This window comes from Mobula birostris, chromosome 4 (assembly GCF_030028105.1).
Source record: "Mobula birostris isolate sMobBir1 chromosome 4, sMobBir1.hap1, whole genome shotgun sequence".
NCBI lineage: Eukaryota > Metazoa > Chordata > Chondrichthyes > Myliobatiformes > Myliobatidae > Mobula > Mobula birostris.
In genome coordinates, this window is record NC_092373.1 from 150,091,433 (window position 1) to 150,119,189 (window position 27,757).

Below are 27,757 nucleotides of genomic sequence, written 5' to 3' on the forward strand. Positions count from 1 at the left end.
AATGATCACTTGGTCATGGTCCCAAAGAAGAATCCTAAGGCTGCTAAAGATCATTCGAGAGAGAAGAATACACTGAGGTAATTAAAACTTCCATTGATTCTAACTTGCTCACAATCCTCTTCTGCTTTGTTTTAAGATTGCCATGGAGTACTTTGGAAAGAATGGAAGAAACAGTCTCCGTTAGTGCGCCCTCTTAAAGTGATTTCACGACTTTACAAAACCCCAGGATTAGTTTACTTAATGAGTCATTCATTGTTGTTGTATTTGAGATAGAGAGACACAGTGGCATGTCAGAGCAGTTAGTTCATCTGCCTCACTGTTCCAGGAACCTTGCTTTGATCCTAATCTCAGCTACTGTCTGTGCAGTGTATGTATGTTCACTCTGTGACCACATGGGTTTCCTCCACGTGCTCCAGTTTCTTCTCACATTCAAAAATATTGCAGGTAGGTTAATTGGCTACTGTAAATTATGACTTAATTTAGATTAATGATAAAAAGAAACAAAGGGATTTTTGGGCACCTATGAGAGATTAAATTTCAGGGCTTAAGGGAAGTAAGAAGAGTGAAAACAGTTTTGTTATCCTGAGAGCTAGCATGAACTCAATGCATCAAGTGGTCTCCTGTGTCATAATAATAAATGAGATAGACTACGACATAACCCAGTTGTGATGCTGAAAACCTCTACAAAACTAAAGAGCTTCAAATCATAATTTCAATTTAGTGCTCTGGATAATAATTTAACAATTCGGTCCACTGGCTGAAAATCAGTGAAATGAAAATTACAGGTTTCTGTAATGGTGGCATCTACAGTACTTCTTGAATCTTTCAAATCAAGGAAAGAATATACAGTACTGTGCAAATGTATATGTAAACAAAATCTGTACACTGAAAATGCTTTCAAAATTAATGAAATAAAAAGTTTGTAAATATAAAATTTACTATAAAGGGCAGTAAACAGTAAAATGGTTGGGTTGAGTTGTTCGTCGATCTTGGCAATTTATATATAAAGTTTTTGTCACCATACAAGAAGACATAATCAGTGTGCTGTTAATTGCAGTGTATCCTCTGAATGCTTGGCCTTTATATAGTTAACAATCAGCTGATTGGTCATCATTACAGGAGCTCAATTGTGTTATAGGGAAGAAATCTCACTGACTGGTTGCATGACAAACTTAGTGAACATGGTCTGGAATTCTGCATGCATTGGCTCATAAATAGGATTGAAATCTACACGTTTGTTTACAGAATTGTTCCCGGAAAACCATGCTTCTAAGACTTCTCTTGCATGTCACATGTTTGCTTGTGCCATGACTTTCACTGATGCCCAGTCAAATCTGTGCTGCTCTCAATCTTCATGGGTAGTGACTAGGATGAGTTGGTCTTGCTGCTTTAGAGCCAGTTGATATTCATGAATCCTTGTGGATAATTTTCTCCCAGTTTGGCTGACGTAATATTTGCTGCAGTCCCTGCATTGGATTTTGCAAGCCACATTGGTCTTGTCCATAGCTTGGTCCATTCTTTTGGTCTGCAAAGTACTCTCCTTAACATTGCTGTTGGCTTTTGCGTGACCAAAATTCCATGTGCCTAGAGCAGTTGGGCTGTCATTCCGAGATATTTCAAAATGTATGGAAGGAGAGCCCATTTGGCCAATTCTTAGTAGGTGGGTTTCTGAGCTCATAGGCATCTTTATATGGAGTTCTAGGATATCGGTTTCATGCAAATACTTTAAAGAAATGCTTCTGCTCTTTATCTTTAGTTCTATCCTGCTGCAATGTGTTTCTGCTCTTTGGAACAAAGTTTTGATAGAGATTTTCTTGTATGTATTTGGGTGCCCAGTTGAGTTTCTGTAATTATGACCAATCAGCTGTTTGATAAGTATATAAAAGCGAAGCCTTCGGAGGAAATACCACAATTAACAGAGCATTAATAATATCTCCTTGTATGGTGACAAAACATTTGCAAGTGTAACACCCTGTTTAAGGTTTGACTACTAATGTGGTAGGGTATTTCATTTAATAATTTTCTGTAGAAGCAGTGTGTTCTGCCCATTGTTTGGGTTTCAGTTAAAGGGGTTGTGATGTTCAGCTTAGGAATTTTGGGTCAAATACTCTGGATGGTGGAATTGGGAGGAGATTCTAGAGAAAGATGGGCAGAGAGGTTTAGTGATGGGCCCAGGTGGAGTTTGAGGTCTTTTTCAGTGGTAGATGGAGAGAGGTGGAGATTGAGAGAACTGGACATGGGATTTGATCCAACTGGAATGCACCATTCTATGGAGTCCAAGATGAGAAGTTCTACCAGTGAATGGTGAACAGCAGTTGGTGCCGTGAGCAAAAGGACACATCCAGATTTTGGAAGATGGGAGCTCTAACCTTGTACACATTTGACTGGTTTAATTAAAATGGGCCCAACTGTTCAATTAACCTGACATTCAGAAATACACCTTCTTTATAATTGTATGCGGTGTACAATCTGTTATTTCTTGCCGATGGATAATTGCAAGTGGGCAGTATTTACACAGTATTCACTCAGATCAGGGTTTAGGTGGTCAAAACATCCCAATTTCCTGATTTGGTGGGACCCAAGTCCTACTGACCCTAGACATATGGAGTTTGAAAAAGGTGGCTTTCTCACTGCTGAGTTCAGTGGCTGTTAGCGAGCTGCTAACAAGCTGAGCTGGATTGTTAGAGATGCCTGGTTAAAAAGGTTTCATTGCGGGGGCTCATTTGGGATTTGATTTGATGAATACTGTGTAGTTGCGGTAAGAATTGATTAAGTGGTTTGTGTGTTTAAGTCTGTGTTTAAACGAGTGTCCGGGAAAATTATTGAGATATGTGATGCCACAGGGATTAAGCCTTGTTGTGATTCAAAGGGTTTAGCCATAACTAATGCTTGTGCTCTCAGGGGTAGATATCTGCAGCCCAGATGAGTTGCTGATAAGAAGTTTAAGTTCAGTTCCAGGATTAGGAACAGTTACACTCATGGAACGGCGGGCAAAGATGCTGTCTTAGTTCAGACGAGCAATGACGTGACAGGAATGGATCTGTCTGGTACGATTGGGGCACCTGGAGAGGTGGGGATATGGACGTTTATAGAAGAGGAGGGTGTAGCTGAGGGTGTAGAATTGGAAGACAAGCTTCTTGTAGCAGAGGGCAGAGACTTTAAAGACAAGTTGCTCTTGTTTCTGCGAAGCGATGGGAAGGAGCTGCCTGATGTGAAAGGTCTAGTGAGTTCTTCAGCGGGGGGGGGGTGAAAATTCTGAGTTGATATTGGCAATTACATCCCTGATGGATAAAAAACAAAGCGCACCGGTTGAGAGTCAAGGTTGTCGTAGACTGAGGAGTGAAGCCCATTCCCCAAGGAGGAAGAGGAATATGAGACTTAGGGGGAGCAGACGTCTCAGTTGCTGGATGAGTGGCAGTATTCAGATAATATGAAAAGACAGTGACTGGTAGAGATTCTAAAAGGTCTGGCTGCTGGAGATGAGGACCTTAAAGACAGAGAATCCATTTGCCACTCTTGTGGCTACATGCGAGCATTAGTTGACACAACAGGCAGCCCAACGGAGCTCATGATGAGGGTCGGGCATATACTCCAGGAGAATGGGAAGAAACTTTCTGCCGATGTCTTCCGGGCAGAGAGACTGCTGCATTCTTTGTGCAGTAAAAGGGTCATTGAACTGACAGAGGTAAATCAATTAAGGATGGATCAAGTGGTGAAGAGTGCACAGTCACATGACATGATTGCTTTAAGTCTTTGAATGCGTCATAAGATGATTCCCCCTCTCTTGTTTGCTGAACTGATCAGGGAAATAAGAGAGGAGGAAAACGCGATGGAAGAGCAAGAGGCCTCTGACAGCAAGGCAATGTCATCGGTAGTACTGTCTGTTGCTGAAGTGACCCCTGATGCCACACAAATGGGGGTTTTACGGGATATCATGAAAGATCTGAGAGCCAAGTTATCTCGGTTGATATTGGCTGGTGCTGCCACCAAGCATGACAAGGCCGACAGGGAACTGGACCCACTGGTGGGACGTACTGAGCAGAGGACTTCTACTGAGCGGTGTCCCTTGACCAGAGGAGTGACCGATATTTCCTGTTACAGCTGTGCTGAGGACAGACATTTCAAGCGGGAGAGTGAAGTATAGGAAAACCTTTAGAAAGTGAACCAATGGTTACTTAAACAGAAGAGGAAGTTGGGAAACTTCTAAGAGACCCAGTAGGGAAATGGCCTGGCTTCTCAGATGGAGCACATTCCAATCAACATATCAAGGAAAGCACCAAAGTGAAAAATCCTATTCCTGAAGGCTCAGTGGAGCCATGCTCCAGTGTTTCAATACAGATTGACGGCATTTGTGCGAGAACCATACTTGACACAGGTTCCCAGGTTACTCTGCTGTACAGATCCTTGTGCAACCGGTATTTGACTCATTTACCTCTGACACCACTTAGTGCCCAAGAGGTTTGCAGCCTTAGTACTGATGACTACCCCTATGATACATACTTGTAGTTGAATCTGGTGTTCTTGGAAGCAGATGTTGGAGTAGCTGAGGCCCTTGATGCGTTGGTGTCGGTCTGTCCGGACCTGGTTGAGAAGGGTGAAGCTTCCATTCTTGTGGGAAGACTAGTGGGAGCCTGCAAAGAAAGAATTGGAGAGAGTTTTATGAAAACCTTGTCCATTGTCCTGGTGTTCAGAGCAGTTTCTGAGAAGGTGTAAGCCCATCCTAGACTAGATGATGAGCACAAATGAGGAACTGTGTGGCTCCAAATTTCCTGGAATGCCTGATGCCGACGCCTTCCTGGTGGATGCTTCAGAGACCACGAAGAAGAGACGTGCTTACCTATTGAGATGATGGTAAGGCCTGAACTGCGGAAGCTGTTGGCTGTACATGTAAACAGGATAACATTGATTGTCAGGAACACCATGGAAAGAGAAGTCACCCTCAGCTGGTGGATGCCGATGGCACATCTTTTCCCAGTGACTATAATTCCTAATTTTCCTATTAGAAAACAAGCAGAGAGACAATCCCCTGGATTGGGAAAGTTGACAGCCAAGTCATTCAACTTTGGTGACTCCCCGGTACCTGAGAGTTGGAAAAGGAGTCGAGAGAGAAGATGTTAAAGTTTGAGGATGAATTTTCTACTGATGAGTCTAATGTGGGTTGCTCCAAGAGTACTCGCCACACCATCCAAGTGACAGAGGACACCTCAGAGCAAGGTCTTGATGATCAGTGCCAGAAGAAGTGGAAGATGTTCAGTATCATCTGCCGAAACTGAAGAAACCTGGAATTATCAGTGAGTCATGGAATCCCTATGTGTCACCCATAGTGCTGGTGAGGAAGGAGAATAAAAAGGTACTAATATGTGTTAACTATCGGGCACTGAACTGACATGCAGTCCCTGACTAATATACTGTTCCACGGATTGAGGATGCACTGGCCTGGAGCAAAAGAATTCAGTGTTCTGGACCTAAGGAGTGGGTATTATCAGATACCCATGAGTGAAGCTGACAAAGAGAAGATGGCTTTCATATGTCCACTGGGATTCTTCCAGGTTGAAAGAATGCCCAGGACATATCAGGAGCGCTGGCTACTTTCCAACATTTCAAGGAGAGGACTGCTAGGGACATAAACATGCTTGAGGTACTGGTGTACTTGGATGATCTCGTAGTGTTCAGGTCCATGCTGGAAAAGCTACTGAAGGTGCTAGACTGCCGGAAAGCTGAAGGGTTAAAGCTATCACAGGACAAGTGCCAATTCTGCAAGACATCTATCAACTATGTCAGGCACATAGTCTCAAGGGATGGAGGAGTTATGAATCCACCCAAGATAGAGGTAGTGACCACATGGCCAAGGCCCAAGAATGCGAGTGCCCTACGCTTATTCCTTGGATTCTGGGGTACTACCAGAAATTTGTGAAGGACTACTCCAAAGTAAGCTACCCTTTTAATCAGCTAATGTGTGGTTGCTCTCCCTTGGGGAAGAAAGGGAGGAGGATGAAAGGCGAAGATGGTAAAATTCATCTTAGCCTTTCAGAGCTTTTCAGAGCAAGCTGGGATGCAAAATGTGAGGAGGCCTTCCAGCTGCTGAAGGAGCTACTGAGTAAAGCATCTGTGTCGGCCTTTTCAAACCCCAATTGTGGTAGGTACTGCATACAGACATAGCCAAGAAGGTATAGGGGACATTCTATATAGGGAGTTCAGGGGGTTTCGGTGGGACCTGGAGTGAAAGGACTCAGGATGGACAGATGGTTAAAGAAAGCAAATTTTTGCTTTTTGCTTTTTTTTATCATCCGTCCATTGTCCTGGTGTTCAAAGCTGTTTCTGAGAAGATGCAAGCCCATCCTATGCTGAATGATGAGTACAAGCAAGGAACTGTGTGGTACATCTATTCCCAACCTGTCATGTCACAGCTTGGGGAAGTAGCTAAAGAGACGGGAAACCCCAAATTTGCTCTGAGCGAAACTACCCCATGCACAAATTGATGTTTCTGGCATTGAAATGGGTTGTGGTGGATGAGTTAAGTGACTATCTATACAGTATTGTGCCAAGTTCGAGGTGAGGACTAACAATCCACTGACTTACATTCTGACCTTGGTCAAGTTGGATGGCATAGTCCATTGTTGGTTGGTTCATTGTCTGCCTAAGATTTCAGCCTGAAGTATTGGCTGGGGAGCTGTAACATTGATACAATGCGTTGTCTCGACATTTGTATGATGGACCAGAAATGGACGGAGCATGGGAGAGCATTCCTGCCTCTGGAGTTAAAGCAATATGCATGTTTTCCACCATGGCAAAATCAGAGGCAAGGCTATAGCGGGATAGAGCTGTGGATCAGTTGGGAGCTTCTGGTTGCGCCATTCCACAACTTTATTGCAACTTGACCACTGAATATGAAGCAGTTGTCTGCTTTGAGTCCCGGGGAATTGGCGGCAGCTCAGTGAGATGATCCTTGTATAGATACAGTTTGATCACCTATTGCAGAAGGGGATATGACCCAAGTTGTAAAGATGGATCACCCTACCATATCCTTACTGTTGAGAGAATGGAACAAGCTAGAGTTGAGGAACCAGGATCTGTACAATGTCACGTTTCCTCCAGACAGGTCTCGTCATTCCCAGTTGGTTTTGCCTGAGAAGCCTCAGAGGACTGTGTTCAAGTCACTTCATGACAATTCAGATCATCTGGGGTTTGACAAGACCTATGGATTGGTCCAAGATCATTTCTGAATGAAGTCGGAGGTTGAAGAGTACTGTAAGTCGTGCTTTTGATGTATTCGGAGGAAAAGGCTGCCTACGACGATTGCTTCTTTAGACCATTTACAGTGTGCAGTACCATTTTATTTAGAGTGTATGGATTTTTTCTCCATAGAACCATTGAGGCACGACTGTGCAAGCGTATGGACACAAACGAGTTAGACTGGCAGAAAGGATTTAAAAAGAAGACAGCTTTATGGAGCAGGCATCAGAGGAGCGGGCAACGGAGTTGAGGTAGACAGAATAGGAGCGCTTTGGCTCAATGGGGCTTCAGCAATAATGCACTGAGGTGAGGTAAGTAACTTGTGAAGAATAGGAATAGTAGGTGTGTCTTTGAGGCTGGTGTTCTGTAATGTGTGTCAGATATGGGATGTCTGGGAGACTCTCAGCCTCCTGGACGGCGACATTTGTGCCAGGTGCATCAAGCTGCAGCTCCTTAGGGTTGGGCAACTGGAGATGCAGCTCAATGAGCTTCTTCCGGTCAGGGGAAGTGAGGAGGTGATAGAGAGGAGCTATAGGCATGTAGTCACACCGAGGCCTTGGGAAACTGATAAGTAGGTAACAGTCAGGAGAGGGAATGGCAAGAGTCAGATGCTGGAGAGTACACTGTGGCTGTCCCACTTAACAACAAGTACTCCTGCTTGAGTACTGTTGGGGGGGATTGACCTGCCTGGGGGAAGCAAAAGTGGCTGTGTCTCTGGCACAGAGTCTGGCCTTGTGGCTCAGAAGGGTCGGGGAAGGAAGAGGATGGCAGCAGTGATAGGGGACACTATAGTTAGGGGGGCAGACAGACTATGCTGTGGATGAAGGAAGGAAATGCAGATGGTAATTTACCTCCCCGGTGTCACAGTCCGGGATGTTTCTGATCGCGTCCACGATATCCTGAAATGCGAAGGTGAAGAGAGTTGGTACATATTGGTACCAATGACATAGATAGGTAAAGAGAGGAGGTCCTGAAAACCGACTACAGGGAGTTAGGAAAGAAGCTGAGAAGCAGGAGCTAAAGGTAGTAATCTTGGGATTACTCCCTGTGCCACACGACAGTGAGTGTAGGAAAACAGTGAGGTAGAGGATAAATGCGTGGCTGAGGGATTGGAGTAGGGGGCAGTGTTTCAGATTTCTGGGTCATTGAGAACCCTTTTGGGGCAGACGTGGCCTGTACAAAAAGGACAGGTTGCACTTGAATCTGAAGGGGACCAATATCCTGGCAGGGAGGTTTGCTAAGGCTATTGAGGAGAGTTTAAACTAGAATTGCTGGGGATGGGAACCAAACTGAAGAGATGGAGGAAACAGTGGTTAGCTCACAAAGCTTGTAGGCAGTGTGCGAGGGAGGATAAGCAAGTGATAGAGAAGGGTTACACTCAGACTGATGGCTTGAGATGTGTCTATTTTAATGCAAGAAGCATCATGAACAAAGTGGATGAGCTTTAAGTATGGATCAGTACCTGGAGCAATGATGTTGTGGCCATTACAGAGACTTGGATGGCTCAGGGACAGGAATGGCTACTTAGAGTGCCAGGCTTTAGATGTTTCAGAAAGGACAGGGAGGGAGGCAAAAGAGGTGGGGGCATGGCACTGTTGATCAGAGATATTGTCACAGCTGCAGAAAAGGAGGAAGTAATGGAGAGATTGTCTACTGAGTCTCTGTGGGTGGAAGTTAGAAACAGGAAGGGGTCAATAACTCTACTGGGTATTTTTTCATAGACCACCCAATAGTAACAGAGACATTGAGGAGCAGATAGGGAGATGGATTCTGGAACGGTGTAGTAATAACATGGTTGTCATGATGGGGGATTTTAATTTCCCCAATATTGATTGGCATCTCCCTCAAGCAAGGGGTTTAGATAGGGTGGAGTCTGCTAAGTGTGTTCAGGAAGGTTTCCTGACACAAAATGTCGATATGCCTACAAGAGAAGAGACTGTATTTGATCTGGTATTGGGAAATGAACCTGGTCAGGTGTCAAGTCTCTCAATGGGAGAGCTTTTTTGAGATGAAGAAGAAGAAAGCCCTTAACTCCGAGTGGAACCATCGGGACACCATCATGATGATGTTTTTTTAGCTGGATTTCTTATTTTTACGAGGCCAAGTTGCTAGCTGAACGCTCAACCCGGTGCGGATGGAAAGCGTACAAGGGAGCCGGCTGGATTCGAACTCGGGAGATAATGATCATAATTCTATCTCTTTTACCATAGCATTGGAGAGGGATAAGAACAGACAAACTAGGAAAGTGTTTAATTGAAGTAAGGGGCAAATATGAAGCTATCAGGCAGGAGCTTCAAAGCATAGATTGAGAGCAGATATTCTTGGGGAAATGTATGGCAGAAATGTGGGAAATGTTCAGGGGGTATTTGAATGATGTTCTGCACAGGTACGTTCCAACAAGACAGGGAAATGACGGTATGGTTGAAAATCTAATCAAGAAGAAAAGAAAAACTTACGGAAGGTTCAAAAAACTAGACAATGAAAGAGATCTAAAAAATTATAAGGCTAGCAGGAAGGAGCAAGATTGAATTTAGGAGAGCCAGAAGGGGCCATGAGAATGCCTTGGCAAGCAAGATTAAGGAAAACCCCAAGGCATTCTACAAGTATGTGAAGAGCAAGAGGATAAGACATGAGAGAATTGGACCAATCAAGTGTGATAGTGGGAAAGTGTGTATTGAACCGGAAGAGATAGCAGAGTTACTTAATGAATACTTTACTTCAGTATTCACTACGGAAAAGGACCTTGGCAATTGTAGGGATGACTTACAGTGGACTAAAAAGCTTGAGCATATAGACATTAAGAAAGAGGATGTGCTGGAACTTTTGGAAAGCATCAAGTTGGATAAGTCACCGGGACCAGATGAGATATACCACAGGCTATTGTGGGAGGCGAGGGAGGAGATTGCTGATCCTCTGACAATGATCTTTGCATCATCAATGAGGACGGGAGAGGTTCTGGAAGATTGGAGGGTTGCGGATGTTGTTCCCTTATTCAAGAAAGGGACTAGAGATAGCCCAGGAAATTATAGACCAGTGAGTATTACTTCAGTGGTTGGTAAGTTGATGGAGAAGATCCTGAGAAGCAGGATATATGAACATTTGGAGAGGCATAATATGATTAGGAATAGTCAGCATGGTTTTGTCAAAGGCAGGTTGTGGCTACGAGCCTGATTGAATTTTTTGAGGATGTGACTAAACACATTGATGAAGGAAGAGCAGTAGATGTAGGGTGTATGGATTTCAACAAGGCATTTGATAAGGTATCCCATGCAAGGCTTATTGAGAAAGTAAGGAGGAATGGGATCCAATGGGACATTGCATTGTGGATCCAGAATTGGCTTGTTCACAGAAAGCAAAGGGTGTTTGTAGACAGATCATATTCTGCATGGAGGTCAGTGACTAGTGGTGTGCCTCAGGGATATGTTCTGGGACCCCTTCTCTTTGTGATTTTTATAAATGACCTGAATGAGGAAGTGAAGGGATGACTCAGCAAGTTTCCTGATGGGGTTATTGTGGATAGAGTAGAGGGGTGTCAGAGGTTACAACGGGAAATTAATAGGATGACAAATGGGGCTAAGAAGTGACAGATGGAGTTCAACACAGACAAGTGTGAGGTGGTTCATTTTGGCAGGTCAAATATGATAACAGAATTAGTATTAATGCTAAGACTCTTGGCAGTGAGGAGTATCAGAGGGATCTTGGAGTCCAAGTCCATCAGACATTCAAAGCTGCTGCGCAGGTTGACTCTGTGATTAAGAAGGCATATGATGTATTGGCCTTCCTCAACTGTGGGATTGAGCTTAAGAGCCGAGAGGTAATGTTACAACTATATAGGACCCTGGTCAGACCCCACTTGGAGTACTGTGCTCAGTTCTGGTCACTTCACTACAGGAATGCTGTGGAAATTATAGAAAGGGTGCAGAGGAGATATACAAGGATGTTGCCTGGATCAGGGAACATGCCTTATGAGAATAAGTTGAGTGAACTTGGCCTTTTCTTGGCCTTAATGTTGAAAGGCATGGACAGAGTGGATGTGGCAAAGTTGTTTCCCATGATGGGGGAGTCTAGTACGAGACGGCATGACTTAAGGATTGAAGAGCGCCCATTCAGAACAGAAATGCAAAGAAATTTTTTAAGTCAGAGGGTGGTGAATCTATGGCATTTGTTGCCACGGGCAGCAGTGGAGGCTAAGTCATTGGGTGTATTTAAGGCAGAGATTGATAGGTATCTGAGTAGCCAGGGCATCAAAGGTTATGGTGAGAAGGCGGGGAGTGGGACTAAATGGGAGAATGGATCAGCTCATGATAAAATGGTGGAGCAGACTCGATGGGCCGAATGGCTGACTTCTGCTCCTTTGTCTTATGGTCTTATGGTCTTATGGTCTTTCTGCTTGGAGCAACATAGGATGAGAGGTGACCTAACAGAGGTGTATAAGATGATGAAAGGCATTGATTCTGTGGATAGTCAGAGGCTTTTTCCTAGGGCTGAAATGGTTAACATGAGAGGATGCAGTTTTAAGGTGCTTGGAAGTAGGTACAGAGAAGATGTCAGGTGTATGTTTTTTTATGCGGAGAGTGGTGAATGTGTGGAATTGGCTGCTGGCCATGGCGGTGGAGGCGGATATGATAGAGTCTTTTAAGGGACTCCTGGATAGGTACATGGAGCTTAGAAAAATAGAGGTCTATGGGTAACCTGAGGTAAGTTCTAAAGTAAGTACATGTTTGGCACAGCATTGTGGGCTGCAGGGGTTGTATTGGGCTGTAGGTTTTCTATGTTTCTAGAGCTTGATTCCAGCAACACAGCAAATGTCTTGACCATTACTGATCACTACACCAGATATGCCCAAGCCTTCCCTACAAAGGCTCAGAGGGTGTCCACTATGGCCAAATTGTTATGGGAAAATTATTTTGTTCAATATGATTCCAAAATGGATACACAGTGATCAGGGAAGGGATTTTGAGAGTAGGCTCATGCATAAGTTACTGGGCATGCTTAGAGTGGAGAAGTCAAGGAAGCCCTATCACCCTCAAGATGCTCCCCAACCTGAGAGGTTCAATGGGACATTGCTGGACGTGCTTGGAACCCTGGATATCAGCAGAAAGAACAAAGAGAGTTAGCATATTGGGCCATTGCTAAAACTGTACACTGAATTAAGCTACCGGATACATGCCATAATATTTGAGGTTTGGACACGAAGTGAGGTTGTCTTTAGATCTCTGTGTTGTGACTGGGGGGGAAGACTTTCTACAGAGGACCTATCTTAAATTTGTGTCTGACATGAAAAAGGAACTGCAAAAGGCTTGTGAACTAGCAGAGGCCTCTGTGACCAAGTGGAATCAAGAAAACTAGGAGATATGATCAAGAGATTAGCTCCTCCCAGCTGATGCCTGGAGACAGAGTACCAATGGGTGGCCTGGCCTTACTATTGGAAAGTCAGGTGCAAAATGTGCTAATTTTCTGATGAAGCCAGAAGATGGGAATGGGCCTGTCAAAATTCTTCATCGGAATCTTTTTTACCTCTAGGTCAGGGGGTACGTGGTGACCCAGACCCTACACCTAATAGGTGAGCTCTTTGCAGAAGGGGAGAACAGAAAGACAATCAGTGAACCTTACCACTGAGTGCTGTATGGACTCAGAGGATGAGCAAATGGGGGTGTGGTCTTTGTAACCTTATGCAAACTCCCAATAATTGAGAAGAGATTCCTGAAACTCTCCATCCATGCTGACTCAGAAGTAGCGGAGGGGGACTAGCAGTGGACAGGCAGATGCGATGCTAGACAATGAAGGGAAGCTGGGCTCCAATGTATTGGGGATGCAGCTGAGAGCAGTCAAGTAACAGGGAGACCTGAGTTGTCACAAGGCATGAGTAATGGACAGCGGGAGACATCCTCAAGGAAACAGGAAAGATCCCAATGAGGGCTTGAGATTGGAGAAACTGATGATGGGATAAGGAGGACTCAAAGAGTCAGGAAACCCCCAGATAGGCTGGCCTATGATGCACTGAGGGAACAGAGTGTTGCATCTAGTGAGATATGTCACTACCATTTACAAATGGATTGGAGGTCCTGACATCACAAAATTTCTTTGAAAACTGTATTAATGATGGGTTGATGAATTTCAAAGTCATTGTTGGGGAGAGGGTGTAATGCCCCGGTTCACATTTGACTGCTAATGCTGCAGTGTATTTCATTTAATAGTTTTCTACAGAAGCACTGTGCTTTATTGATTATTTGGGTTTCAGTTAAAGATAAGGGATTGTGATGTTCAACTTCGGAATGTTAGGTCAGCCAATCAGGATGGTGAAATTGGGAGAAGGTTCTAGAGAAAGCTGGACAGAGAGGTTTTGTGACAGACACTGGTGGAGGTTAAGGTCCTTTTCGGCAGGAGATGGAGAATGAAGGAGATTGGGAGAACCAACTGTGGGATTTGATCCATCTGGAGTACACAGTTCGATGAAGTCCAAAATAGGAAGTTCTGCCTGTAATGAATGGATCTATTTCTTTTAGACCAATGACCCCCCCCCACCCCCTTAGCACGACATATTGATCTGTTGTCTGCGCATGTGCTGTTGTCTACAAATGTGCATTGTTCTCTCTCTCTTGCTGCTGTGTGAATACACCAGTTGAAGCCATATCTTGCGTCCATGCTTTTATTTAATATATATGTAGTTGTGCATAGACAGAACAAATTGGCGATGAGTATGGACCTGAATGTCAGAGAATCTCACCAACTGCACTTACAGTTAGAGGATGAAACAGTGAAAGTTAAACAGCATGGGAAGGCCATCACAGATGCTACAAACACAAGTAATAGTGCATAGTAACAGTGAAAGATGTGCTGAATTTCAAGTGAAAATAACATAGCGATGGGTTCAGTCGGGAAGGTTGATGAATTTGATAATGAAGGCTGGGAGTTGTATATTGAGATGGTTGAACTGTATTGTAATGCGATCAACATTTTGGAGATCAGACATGGAGATGTTATGTTGAACAGATACTGAATGATCAACCAAACAACTCACCTGAGTCGACTGCATCCAACAAGACGGACACATTACAGTCACCGGACTTGCCTCTCAGTGATGACAACAATGTGACACTGGAGACTGAGAACTCTGTTTTCGCTACCTTGAATGAAACAGAGTGCCACTTAAAAGATTGATCCTTTAGAATAGTGAAGTTAGTTAAGAACTGTTATTGTGAAAGCATGTTGTTTGGAATATGGGTTTATGAAAGGGAAATTGAATGTCTTGTACATATACAGTTTTATGTTGCATTAACCTAAAGGGGAAGGAAGTGCATGCGCATCGTTCTCTCTCTCTCTCTCTCGCTACAATATGAATACACCAGGTAAAACCGTCTACCGCGTCCATGTTTTTATTTGGTATATATGTAGTTGTGCACAGGCACATCACTACCAATGAATAGGAGTTGGTGCCATGAGTAAAAAAACACATCCAGATTTTGGAAGATATGAGCTTCAACCTCATGCATATTTGACTGGTTTAATTATAATTGGCCTTTTTTTCTTTCTTTTTCTTTCTTCTTTAATAACTGTTTGATTAAGCTGACATTCATAAATGCATCTTCTTTATAATTGTACATACTGTACAATCTGTTATTTTTTGCTGACAGATAATTGCATGTGGGCAGTATTTACACAGTATTCACTCAGATAGGGGTTCAAGTGGTCAAAACATCGCAACTTCTCGATTTGGTGGGACCCAAATTATACCGACGCTAGATGTCCGGAGTTTAAGAAAGGTAGTTTTCTCACTGCTGAGTTCAGTGGCTATTAACAAGGGGCTAATAAGCTGGGTGTTTCGAGACACCCAGTAAAAGGGGCTTCACAAGTATATTGCCAAGACCGGAGAACAACTCAACCCAACCATCAACCTCCTAAGTTAAACATTTTCTGAATTCTTTCAAAGAATAAATTACTAAACCAAATCAATATTTAATGTCACCTCAGTTTGCTTTTAAAACTGCATCAGTTGTCTTAAGTACATCATGCAGTTTTATAAGAAAATCGACTGGTAGGTTTTCCAAACGTATTGGAGAACTTGCCACAGTTCTTCTGCAGACTTTAGCTGTCTCGCTTACTTCTGTCTCTCCATGTAATCCCAGACCGCCTCGATGATGTTGAGATCAGGGCTCTGTGGAGACCATACCATCTGAAATCATATAAAATCTCTGTGTGTCTAAGACTTTCGGACAGTACTGTATGTTGTACCTGTTTTAATTTTATTATAAACATTTGCCTGGTCATACAATCTAAAATTGAATGCTGCTTCCTGATTTCTCTCTTTTGTGCACTTAACACATTATCTATTCCCTTAAGTTATTTTTTTTTTACTTTCACTCTAATGAATAGTTAGTGTAAAAGGCAAAGCTATTCCCTTTCATTCATTTTACAAGTGGAAAGTGTTAAGGTTCCAGGTGGGAGTGATTTACATAAATTACCCGAACAGCAGTCAAATTTTAACCACCAACAGATCAGGCAAGCATTTACTCATTATCATGTGTTTCGAGGTTATTATCTTTCATATGGAACCTTTTTAATGTTAGACAACAAAAGTTATAATCTGTGAAAGCATTCCCTCTACAGTATTAGACACCTATTACTGAGAACTCCAAGAAATCAGCAGGAAAAGTTAAATGAGGTTGGATATAAATGTGATGGCAACAAAATAGATGACAAATTCAGAACAAAGATCTGGAGTCCTATTGTGTTGAATTGTCTTTCTATCTTTCAGAGCATTTCACTTCCTGTTGGTGTAACAGATACAGAATGTAGTAGGATTTTAACCACACAGCAAAATGCAAGACTACATAAACGTTAGTACTAATTTTGAAAGCTTTGGTAAAATGCACCGACCAAACTACCCATTCTCCTCGGGCACTTCATCAATCTTTAATTTTTTTTTGATTACTTCTACCACATTCAGACTTTCTTCTCACTTGCAGATCTCTCCAGTCCCCACATTTTAGTCCTCAGCATGCCCCATTCCAAACATTTCCCCATCTTCTTCCCCCACACATCCCATCCACCCCACGTCTCATTTCAACCTGACTTCATCCCACCCCTGACTTCTCAGAATATCATCTACTTCCCTCATTGATCATCTTCCAATCATCTCCTCCATCCCACAAAGACTTACCCAGTCCTTCACATGGAAGAAAGAACTTTGTATAGGATTGCAAAACACATCAAAGTTGCTGGTGAACGCAGCAGGCCAGGCAGCATCTGTAGGAAGAGGTGCAGTCGACGTTTCAGGCCGAGACCCTTCGTCAGGACTAACTGAAGGAAGAGTGAGTAAGGAATTTGAAAGTTGGAGGGGGAGGGGGAGATCCAAAATGATAGGAGAAGACAGGAGGGGGAGCGATAGAGCCAAGAGCTGGACAGGTGATAGGCAAAAGGGGATATGAGAGGATCATGGGACAGGAGGTCCGGGAAGAAAGACAAGGGAGGGGGGGGGGACCCAGAGGATGGGCAAGAGGTATATTCAGAGGGACAGAGGGAGAAAAAGGAGAGTGAGAGAAAGAATGTGTGTAAAGGATTGCATGTTCAAAGCCCACAGTATCTTAGTCATTGTGTAGAAGGAAAAAAAATAGATTTGAATTCATTCAGTTATCAGATGCACGTTGAAACATAGAATGAAATGTGTTGTTTGCATATAATCAACCAACACGGTCAAAGATATGTTGGGGGCACATGTTGGCTGTTAACGCTAACATTCCAGTAGCAACATAGCATATCCACAATGTTCAGCAAAACAACAGAAGTAAAAACAACAACAGAGCAACAAAATGACAACAGCAAAATAAGTCCCTTCCTTCCCTCACACCCACCAACCCAACCTCTCACGCACGCAGGAAGTGTCCCAATGCCAGGACAGGCCGCCTCCAGTGAACTCACAGACTCATGGACCACACCTCACCCCCCACCCTCACCATTGGGCCTCGATTCACAGACTTCTGATCAACCTTTTGTGTTGACCCCAGGACTCCAATGCATAACATTGATGCATTTCCTTTGCCCTATTCCAAGCTTCTTTGTCCATGAGCTATCTCCCTCTGAGGTCACAACATCAGCTATTGGAAAGATAAAAACTCCAGATGCTAGAGACCAGTGGGGAAGATGGCACAACAGTATTGGCTGAAGTTTCTGGGAACAATTCGGAAGGTGCAGGAGAGATATATACCAAAGAAGTAGTATTCTAAAGGCAGGATGGCGCAGTCATGGCTAATAACATGAAAGCAAAAGAGAGAGCATATAATAGAACACAATTTAGTGTGAAGTAAGAAAATTGGGAAGCATTCAAAAACCAACAGAAGGCAACAAAAAAAACCATAAGGAGGGAAAAATGAAATATGCAGGTAAGATAGCCTATAATATAAAAGAGCATACCAGAAGTGTTTTTCAGATATATTAAGCTTAAAAGAGAGCCAGGATACATATTGGACCACTGGAAAATAATGGGGGAGGGGTAGTAATGGGGGAAAAGGAAATGCTGTATCAAGTGAATAAGTATTTTGTAACGCTCTTCACTATGGAAGGCACTAGCAGAGTGCTAGAGTTTCAAGAGCGCCCAGTGGCAGAAGTAAGAGCAGTTGTATCACCAGGGAGAAAGCTCCTGGAAAGCTGAAAGGTTTGAAGATAGATAAATCACCTGGACCAGATGGTCTACACACCAATGTTCTGAATGAGGTAGCTGAAGGAATTATAGAGACATTAGTAATGATCTTTCAAGAATCACTATTTTCTGGCATGGTTTTGAAGAACTGGAAAATTGCAAATGTCACGCCACTCTTCATGAAGGAGGGGAGGCAGAAGAAAGGAAATTATAGCCCAGTTAGTCTGACCTCACTGAATGGGAAGGTGTTGAAGTCAATTGTAAAGGATGAGTTCTTAGAGTAATTGGAGATAAAATAGACTACAGTCAGTGCGGTTTCTTTAAGAGAAAATTTTAACTGACAAATCTGATGGAATTCTTTTAGGAAATAACAAGTAGGATAGACAAAGGAGAATTGGTGGATGTTGTGTACTTGGACTTTCAGGAGGCCTTTGATAAAGTGCAGCAAATGAGACAGCTTAACAAAATAGGAGCCTTCAGTATTACAGGATTGATAAAGGTTTGGATGATTGGCAGGAGGCAAAGACTGGGAATAAAGAGAGCCATTTATAGCTGGCTGGCTGCCAGTGAGTAGTGGTGTTACATGGAGGTCAGTGTTAGGGCCGTTCCTTTTTACGTTATATGTCAATGAGAGAATTGATGGCTTTGAGTTGAATTGACTTTATTTCTTACATCCTTCACATACATGAGGAGTAAAAATCTTTATGTTACATCTCCATCTAAATGTGCAATGTGCAATCACAGTAATTTATAATAAAAAGAACAGTCAATGTAACATAGAATACCCTCAAATCAGTGTGAGTTAATCAGTCCGTTGGCCTGGTGGGAGAAGCTGTGTCGGAGCCTGTTGGTCCTGGCTTTTATGCTGCAGTACCATTTCCTGGAAGGCAGCAGATGGAATAGATTGTGGTTAGGGTGACTCGGGTTCCCACTGATCCTACGGGCCATTTTTACACACCTGCCTTTGTAAATGTCCTGAATCATGGGAAGTTCATAACTACAGATGCACTGGGTTGTCTGCACCACTCTCTCCAGAGTCCTGAGATTAAGGGAGGTACAGTACCCATACCAGGCAGTGAAGTAGCCAGTCAGGATGCTCTCAATTGTGCCCCTGTAGGAAGTTCTTAGGATCTGAGGGCCCATACAAAACTTCCTCAATGGTCTGAGGTGAAAGAGGTGCTGTTGTGCCTTTTTCACCACACAGCTGGTGTGTATAGATCACGTGAGGTCCTTGGTGATGTGAATGCCAAGGAACTTAAAACAGTCTACCCTCTCAACCCCAGGTCCATTGATATCAATAGGGGTTAGCCCATCTCCATTCCTCCTGTAATGCACAACCAGTTCCTTTGTTTTTGCGACATTAAGAGAGAGGTTGTTTTCTTGACGCCATTGTGTCAGAGAGATGACTTCTTCCCTGTAGGTGACATCCTTATTGTTTGAGATAAGGCCAATTGATGTAGTGTTGTTGCAAACTTAATTAGCAGATTAGAGCTGTGAGTGGTGACACAGTCATGGGTATACAGGGAGTAAAGGAGGGGACATAGTACACAGCCCTGAGGGTCTCCTGTATTGAGAGTCAGAGGGGTGGAGGTGAGGGAGCCCACTCTTGCCACCTGCTGGCAATCTGACAGGAAGTCCAGGATCCAGTTGCACAACCAGGGTCAAGGCCGAGATCTCTGAGCTTCTTGTTGAGCCTGGATGGAACTATATGTCCTACTGTAAGGATGATATGAAAACAGGTGGAGGGGTAGGTAGTGTTGAGGAAGCAGTGGTGATAGAAGGACTCAGACCCACTAAGAGAATGGGAAAAGTGGCAGATAGAAGACAGTGTTGTGAAGTGTAGGGTCATGAACTGTGGTAGAAGGAATAAAAGCATAGACTATTTTCTAAATCTAGGAAATTCAAAACTGAGGTGCAATCGGTCTTGGGGGTCCTTGAGCAGGATTCCTTAATAGTGAACTTGCAAGATGAGTTGGTTGTGAGGAAGGAAAATGCAATATTAGCATTCATTTCAAGTGGACCAGAATATAAATCAAGGATGTAACACTGTAGCTTTAAAAGGCACTTATGAGGCCCCACTTGGAATATTGTGAACAGTTTTTGGTCACTTATCTCAGAAAAGATGGGCTGTTATTGGAGGGGGTTCAGGGGAGGTTCATGATAATGATTCTGGGAATGAAAGGGTTATCATATGAGAAGCATTTGATGATTCTGGGCCTGTACTTGCTGGATTTATAAGAATGGGGGAAGGGATTTCATTGAAATGTATTGAATGTTGAAAGACTTAGACAGAATGGATGCAGAGATGATGTTTCCTATGGTGTGGGAGTCTAGGACCAGAGAACAGAATAAAAGGACGACCGTTTAGAATGGGATGAGGATGAATGTTATTAGCCAGAGGATCTGTGGAATTTGTTGCCACAGGTGGTTGTAGAGACCAGGTCATTGGGTCACTAGGCGGAGGTTGATAGGTTCTTGATAAGTCAGGGCATGAAAAGTTATGGGGAGAAGGCAGGAAGATGGGGTTGAGAAAGAAAATGCATAATGAAATAGCATTCAACCCATCAGAGCAGACCTGATGGGCTGAATGGCCTAATTCTGCTTTTCTGTCTTTTGGTCTTGTAAAGCCTGAAAATATAAACCAGCTTCAGTACCCACTGCCTAAGAAATCGTTAGGCCCTCAAACCAAAACTGGCACTGACCCTCACACATTGAGAAGACAAGTCAAGAGTTTTTAATTTATTATATTTTAAGGTAAATGCTTTGTGTATTAATTATGTTCAGGAATATCATCCTTTGGAAAATTATTGAGTTAGATCTTTACTCTGTCCAATTTTGTAAAAATAGGTGAAGGGAAGACAACATTTATTTATTTACTTATTTATTTTTGAGAGACAGCACAGAATCAACCCTTCCAGCACTTTGAGATGTGCAGCCCATTAATTCCCTCAATTTAATCTAAGCCTAATTACGGGACAATTTGCAATGACCGATTAACTTACCAACCAGTACGTCTTTGGACTGTGGGAAGAAACTGGAACACCCAGAGGAAACCTACGCACTAATGGGGAGAATGTACAAACTCCTTAGATGCACCTTTCCCCTGATTTTTATTTTGAATTTTGATTGAAGTTTACTTGGTGACATCAAGGCAATCTATTCAAATATGCAAGATACCGATTAAAAGTACTGGTATCGAGCAATTAAAATTAAACTTAAGATAAAACCTACAAAGGAGACTGTGATAACAGACACTCTACGGCAATCATTTCAAGGAGATTTAGAAAAAAGTTGTGATCAAAAAGCTTGCCAGAACAAACCATCTGAAAAGATTCTGATCTTCAACTTACTTAACAAATGTGATTTTAAAGTGTGCCTTAAAAAGAATGAATTAGTTAATGGTTTAAAAGAAGTTTGGGATGGAAATCTAAAGCATAGGATCTAGGCAGCTTAAGACAAGACCCTAAATAATGGGGTAAAGTAAACCAGGAATGCACAAAAGGTCAATTGAAAGAGCTCTGAGATTATAGATAGCTGTATGGCTGAAGGAAGTCAAAGGAATAGAAAGGAGAAAAGTCATGGAAGGGTTACAAACTAAGGATGAAAATTTGAAAATCAAGCTTGTGTACTGTATCAATGTATATTGGGATATTGGGTGAACCCAGGAGACAGAAAGATTTACTGTGACATATCATTGTCAGAATTGAACAAGAATGCAGTAATAAAAATAGGTATGATAGGATTAAAGATTTTGAACATAGAACATTAAGACACACTACAGACCCTTCATCCCTCAAAGTTGTGCTGACCTTTTAAGTGACTCTAAGATCAATCTAACCCTTCCCTCCAAACTAGCCCTCTATTTTTCTATCATCCATGAGCCTAAGAGTTTCTAAAAATCCACTAAAGCATCTGCCTCTACCACCGCCAGAGAGCTTCACATATCAATCACCGCCTGTGTAAAATACTTACCTCTGACATCCCCACATACTTTCCTCTGATTACTTTAAAATTATGTCTCCTCATTATCTTGTTAATGAAAGATGTGTATAGACACACCCAAAATGCTGGGGGAGCTCAACAGCCAGGCAGCATCTATGGAAGAAGGTACAGTCGACGTATTGGGCTGAGGCCCTTCACCAGTCCTGCCAAAGGGTCTTGGCCCGAAACGTCGACTGTACTTTTTCCATAGATGCCACCTGGCCTGCTGAGTTCCTCCACCATTTTGTGTGTGTTCCTTGGATTTCCAGCATCTGCAGATTCTCTCTTGTTTGTGTATGGATGCAAATTGTTATCTATCATTAATGGGCAGAAATATGTTGACCATAACATTTGAAATGCAATTAATTTGCTCATTCTGAAAAAAAAACCTGGAGCTATTTACAAAGGATTTAGCCTAGAGCAAGAGTGAGCTAAAATAACAAAGAAGCTCATATAGCTCTGGATATTTTGATCAAGATACTACTTAGCATTCAGATACTTGTTCGCTGACATAGAAAATAATAAAATAGAAACAGTGCAAAGTTTAATCTGTCATTATATACTACAATGAAAAATTGATTTGAAAAAGGCAACAAATTAGTCTCATCCTTGCTAGTATCAAGTCATTCACCTTGCCTTTATTTTTTTTTATCCTCCTTTATAGTAGTCATGAAAAAAATCCCCTTGATGATTCGTGCTATGAGGAAAGAATACTTAACATTAATGGGTGTTTATTGAATTGAAATGGTGATTTTTTAAACCTGATGGTACAGAATTAGGAGTTTACCTATTTCCAGACATAAACCTACTTAATAAAGAAATAATATACATCATTTTGTACAGCTACTGATGATTTTCTAACTTCAGTTTTCTAGCCACCCCTCCCTGCACTTGTTCAAGGAACTGAATGAAGAATGAAACCCACATCCAAGGAATGTTAGATGTTGCTTCCTGGAAATTAATTTGCAAAATCCATGTAGACTAGCAACAGGGATGTCATTACAATTCTCACAACATGCTGGAGGAACTTAGCAGGTCGGGCAGCATCCGTGAGAAAGATCGGTCAACGTTTCGAGCCGGAACCCTTGGTCAGCCAATCTTTTCCACGGATGCTGCCCGACCTGCTGAGTTCCTCCAGCGTGTTGTGAGTGTTGCTTTGACCCCAGCATCTGCAGATTATTTTGTGTTTATGTCATTACAATTGTTTGTCAAAAATTATTTGTCAAGGGAAGGACCATTGGTGTCCTTCTTGATTCCTGTGCGTTCACAATAAAACTTTACTTAGATTCACTGCAAACTGCCTAGATCAGTTCCTCTCCAATGATCTTTTCTTGTGAGGTGGATAATCTAAAGTATTATAAAGTACAATCTGCAGGCTTTCTTAATCGTTGATACAACTTAGTGTATACTCCAGTTACTTGTTGCTGAGAGTGGATCCAGAAGCCAGTCCAGACAACTCAGCAGGACAAATATAGCAGTGCACTTTTGAAGTCCACAAAAGAAAATTAAGGTTGGTAGGTTGATCGGCAAATGTAAATTGTCCTTAGTGTGTGGCAGAATCTGTGGGGATTTGATGGGACTCTGAGGAAAATAAAATATTATTAGTATAGGATTATTGTAAGTGAATGTTTGATGGCTAGAGTGGACTGAAAGACTTGTTTCCATGTTGTTTGACTACATCACTGAACATGCTTAACTTACTCTGTATCATAGCAACACATAATAATATAGCAATATTAAATATGTCCATGCACATGTATGTTATTTCGGGTAATATTATTGTTTAATGTGGTTTTTCCGTCAATTGTTAAAATCTTAGATTGTAGCAGTGTGTTACACACAGCGCTAGAATAACAACACGTAGTCGGTGAGTTGTAGTTGCGGAAAAAGAGATTTATTCAAACTTCGCGGCCTCCTTTAAAGCCTTCCCGTTCCCACACTCCCCGGGCGGGACTGCTGTGGGGAATGCATATTCGCAGACCCTTCCCGCACGGGGGTTTTTCCCCCTGCTGGTAAAGATGGCCTGGCGCCCTTTTTAGGGCCGGCCTCCCTGCCGGCGCACACCGTTTTGTGAGCCCTTTCGAGTGCACTGGAAAGTGGGTCACCACATAACCTGCCCCCCCCCATAACCAGCGATACATCCCCCAATGTCCACAGTCTGGATCGGCCTCTGTTTGGGAGGTCTGCCTCTGCGCGGCGGAGCCTGAGCCCAGACCAGCTGCGCCAAGTCCACATGGGCCGGTTTGAGCCGGACCACTGTGAAAACCTCCTCTCTCCCCCCAATGTCCAGCACGAATGTGGACTCGTTGTTCCTGATCACCTTAAACGGCCCCTCGTAGGGCCGCTGTAGCGGTGCCCGGTGTCCGCCCTGTCGTACAAAAAGAAACTTACAGTTCTGCAGGTCTTCGGGTACGCAGGTCGTGCTCTGTCCGTGCTGTGAAGTGGGTATGGGGGCCAGGGTACTGAGCCTCTCATGTAGTCTGTCCAGGACTGCTGCGGGTTCTTCCTCTTGCCCCCTTGGGGCTGGTATGAACTCTCCTGGGACTACCAGGTGTGTGCCGTACACCAGCTCGGCCGACGAGATGTGCAGATCCTCCTTGGGCGCTGTACAGATTCCGAGCAGGACCCAGGGAAGTTCATCCACCCAGTTAGGCTCTTACAGGCGGACCATGAGAGCTGAGCTGACTTCGGGTGACAGTGGAAACACTCCACTAGTCCGTTCGACTGTGTGGTGTATCTGTGTTCTTAAAAGGCTGGCCATAGCTGACCACAGGCTGGAGGTGAACTGAGCGCCCCTGTCGGAGGTAATGTGGGCTGGTACCCCGAAGCGTGCTACCCAGGTTGCGATCAGTGCTCGGGCGCAGTATTCGGAGATGGTGTCGGTGAGCGGGACTGCCTCTGGCCATCTGGTGAACCAGTCTACGATAGTTAGGAGGTACCGCGCTCCTCATGACACTGGCAGGGGCCCCACGATATCCACATGGATGTGGTCAAACCTCCGGCAGGTGGGTTCGAACTGCTGCATTGGAGCCTTGGTGTGCCACTGCACCTTGGCCGTTTGGCACTGCATGCACGTTTTGGCCCATTCACTGACCTGTTTATGAAGTCCATGCCACATGAACCTGTTGGCGACCAGCCGGACGGTTGTCCTGATGGAGGGGTGCGCTAAGTTGTGAATGGAGTTGAAAACTCGCCGCCGCCAGGCTGCCAGGACGATGGGGCAGAGTTGGCGGTAGCTACGTCACACAGTAGGGTCCTCTCACCTGGACCTACGGGGAGGCCTTGGAGCTGCAAACCAGAGACCGCAGTTCTGTAACTAGGGATCTCATCGTCTGCCTGCTGTGCCTCAGCCAGCACTGCATAGTCCACACCCTGGGACAGGGCCTGTATGGCAGGTCTGGATAGTGCGTCCGCCATGTCATTGTCCTTTCCCCAGACATGCTGGATGCCTGTCGTGTATTCGGAGATGTAGGACAGACGTCGCTGTTGGTGGGACGACCAGGGATCGGACACCTTAGTGAACGCAAAAGTAAGCGGTTTGTGGTCCGTGAACGCGGTGAAGAGCCTACCTTCTAAGAAGTACCTGAAATGCCAAATTGCCAGGTATAGTGCCAATAGCTCCCGGTTGAAAGCACTGTATTTGAGTTCGGGTGGTCGTAGGTGTTTGCTGAAGAACGCCAGGGATTGCCAGCAACCCTCGATGAGTTGTTCCAACACTCCACCGACTGCTGTGTTGGATGCGTCCACCGTGAGGGTAGTAGGAACATCCGTTCTGGGGTGCACTAGCATCGTAGCGTTTGCCAAGGCTTCTTTGGTTTTAACGAAAGCGGCTTCGGCCTCTTCATCCCAAGTAATGCCCTTACCCGACATCCAGGAGAACAGGGGGTGCATGATTTGGGCTGCTGAGGGGAGCAAACGATGGTAGAAATTCACCATACCCACGAATTCCTGCAGGCCTTTGATTGTGTTGGGTCGGGGGAAGTGGCGGACCGCGTCTACCTTGGTGAGCAGAGGGGTTGCCCCATCCTTAGTAATCCTGTGGCCCAGGAAGTCGATGGTATCGAGTCCAAACTGGGATTTGGCTGGGTTGATTGCAAGGCCGAATTCGCTCAGTCGGGCGTAGAATTGGTGGAGGTGGGACAGGTGCTCCTGACGACTACTGCTGGCTATGAGGATGTCGTCCAAGTAGATGAATGCAAAGTCCAGGTCACATCCCACGGCGTCCATTAGCCGCTGGAACGTCTGTGTGGCATTCTTTAGGCCGAACAGCATTCGGAGGAATTCGAAGAGGCCGAACGGGGTGATGAGTGCTGTTTTGGGGATGTCGTCTGGATGTACCGGAATTTGATGGTATCCACGGATGAGGTCTACCTTGGAAAAGATCCTTGCGCTGTGTAGGTTTGCTGCAAAGTCTTGAATGTGTGGCACTGGGTAGCGGTCTGGCATTGTAGCCTCGTTCAGCCTGCGGTAGTCGCTGCATGGTCTCCAGCCCCCCATTGCCTTGAGCACCATGTGCAGGGGGGAGGCATGTGGGCTGTCGGACTGTCGTATGATCCCCAATTCCTCTATCTTCTTGAACTCCTCCTTCGCCAGTTGGAGCTTGTCCAGGGGGAGCCTTCGAGCACGGGTGTGGAGGGGTGGTCCCTGGGTCGGGATGTGGTGCTGTACTCCGTGTCTGGGCATGGCTGCCATTAACAGTGGTGTCAGGACTGATGGGAAATCCATCAGGACCCTGGTGAATTTGTCGTCGGACAGCTTGATGGAGTCCAGGTGCGGGGCTGGCAACTTCGCTTCACCCAGGGAGAACGTTTGAAAAGTCTTGGCGTGAACAAGTCGCTTCCCTTGCAAGTCGACCAGCAGGCTGTGAGCTCACAGAAAATCTGCCCCCAGGAGTGGTTGGGCCACGGTGGCCAGTGTGAAGTCCCACATGAACCAGCTAGAGCTGAACTGTAGCCGCACCGTGCGGGTGCCGTAGGTCCGTATTGTGCTGTCATTTGCGGCCCTCAGGGTGGGTCCTGGTTCTCTGTTGCGGGTGTCGTAACTCGTTGGAGGTAAAACGCGGATCTCCGCTCCGGTGTCGACCAAAAAGCGGCGTCCCAACTGCTTGTCCCAGACATACAGGAGGCTGTCCTGATGGCCAGCCGCCATAGCCATCAGCGGCGGCTGGCCCTGGTGTTTCCCGGGAATTTGCAGGGCGGTCTACAGCGGCGGGCCTCTGTGCCCCACCGATGGTGGTAGAAGCACCATTGTTCGTTGGGCTCGTCACTCCCGTCGCTGGGTTTTGTAGGCTCTGCTGCCGGGCCTGGTCTGGTCTGCCATTGGGTACGCGGCTTGGTGATCTGTGCGACGGATGCCCCTCTCTCCTTCTTGGCGTTCCACAGCACATCTACCTGGGCCACCACCTTCCGGGGATCGCTAAAATCTGTGTCGGACAGCAGCAGACATATGTCCTCAGGCAGTTGCTCTAGGAACGCCTGCTCAAACATGAGGCAGGGTTTGTGTCCTTCAGCCAGGGCCAGCATTTTGTTTATTAATACCGACGGCGGCCTGTCTCCCAAAGCATCCAGGTGCAGTAAGCGGGCACCGTGAGAATCCAAAAGTCCTCATGAGCAGGGCTTTGAATGCTGTGTATTTGCCGTCCTCCGGGGCGACTGTATAAACTTCTCAACTTGTGCAGCTGTCTCCTGGTCAAGGGAGCTCAGCACGTAGTATAACGAGTGGAATCCGAGGTTATCTGCCGAATGTGGAATTGGGCTTCTGCTTGTTCAAACCACAGGCAAGGTCACAGCGTCCAGAAACTTGGCAGTTTTAACAAAACTGTATGAACAGATGCGGCATTGGTCATCTCTTGTCCAAATATCGATTGGGCTGTCGGGGTCACCAAATGTAGTAGTGTGCTACACACAG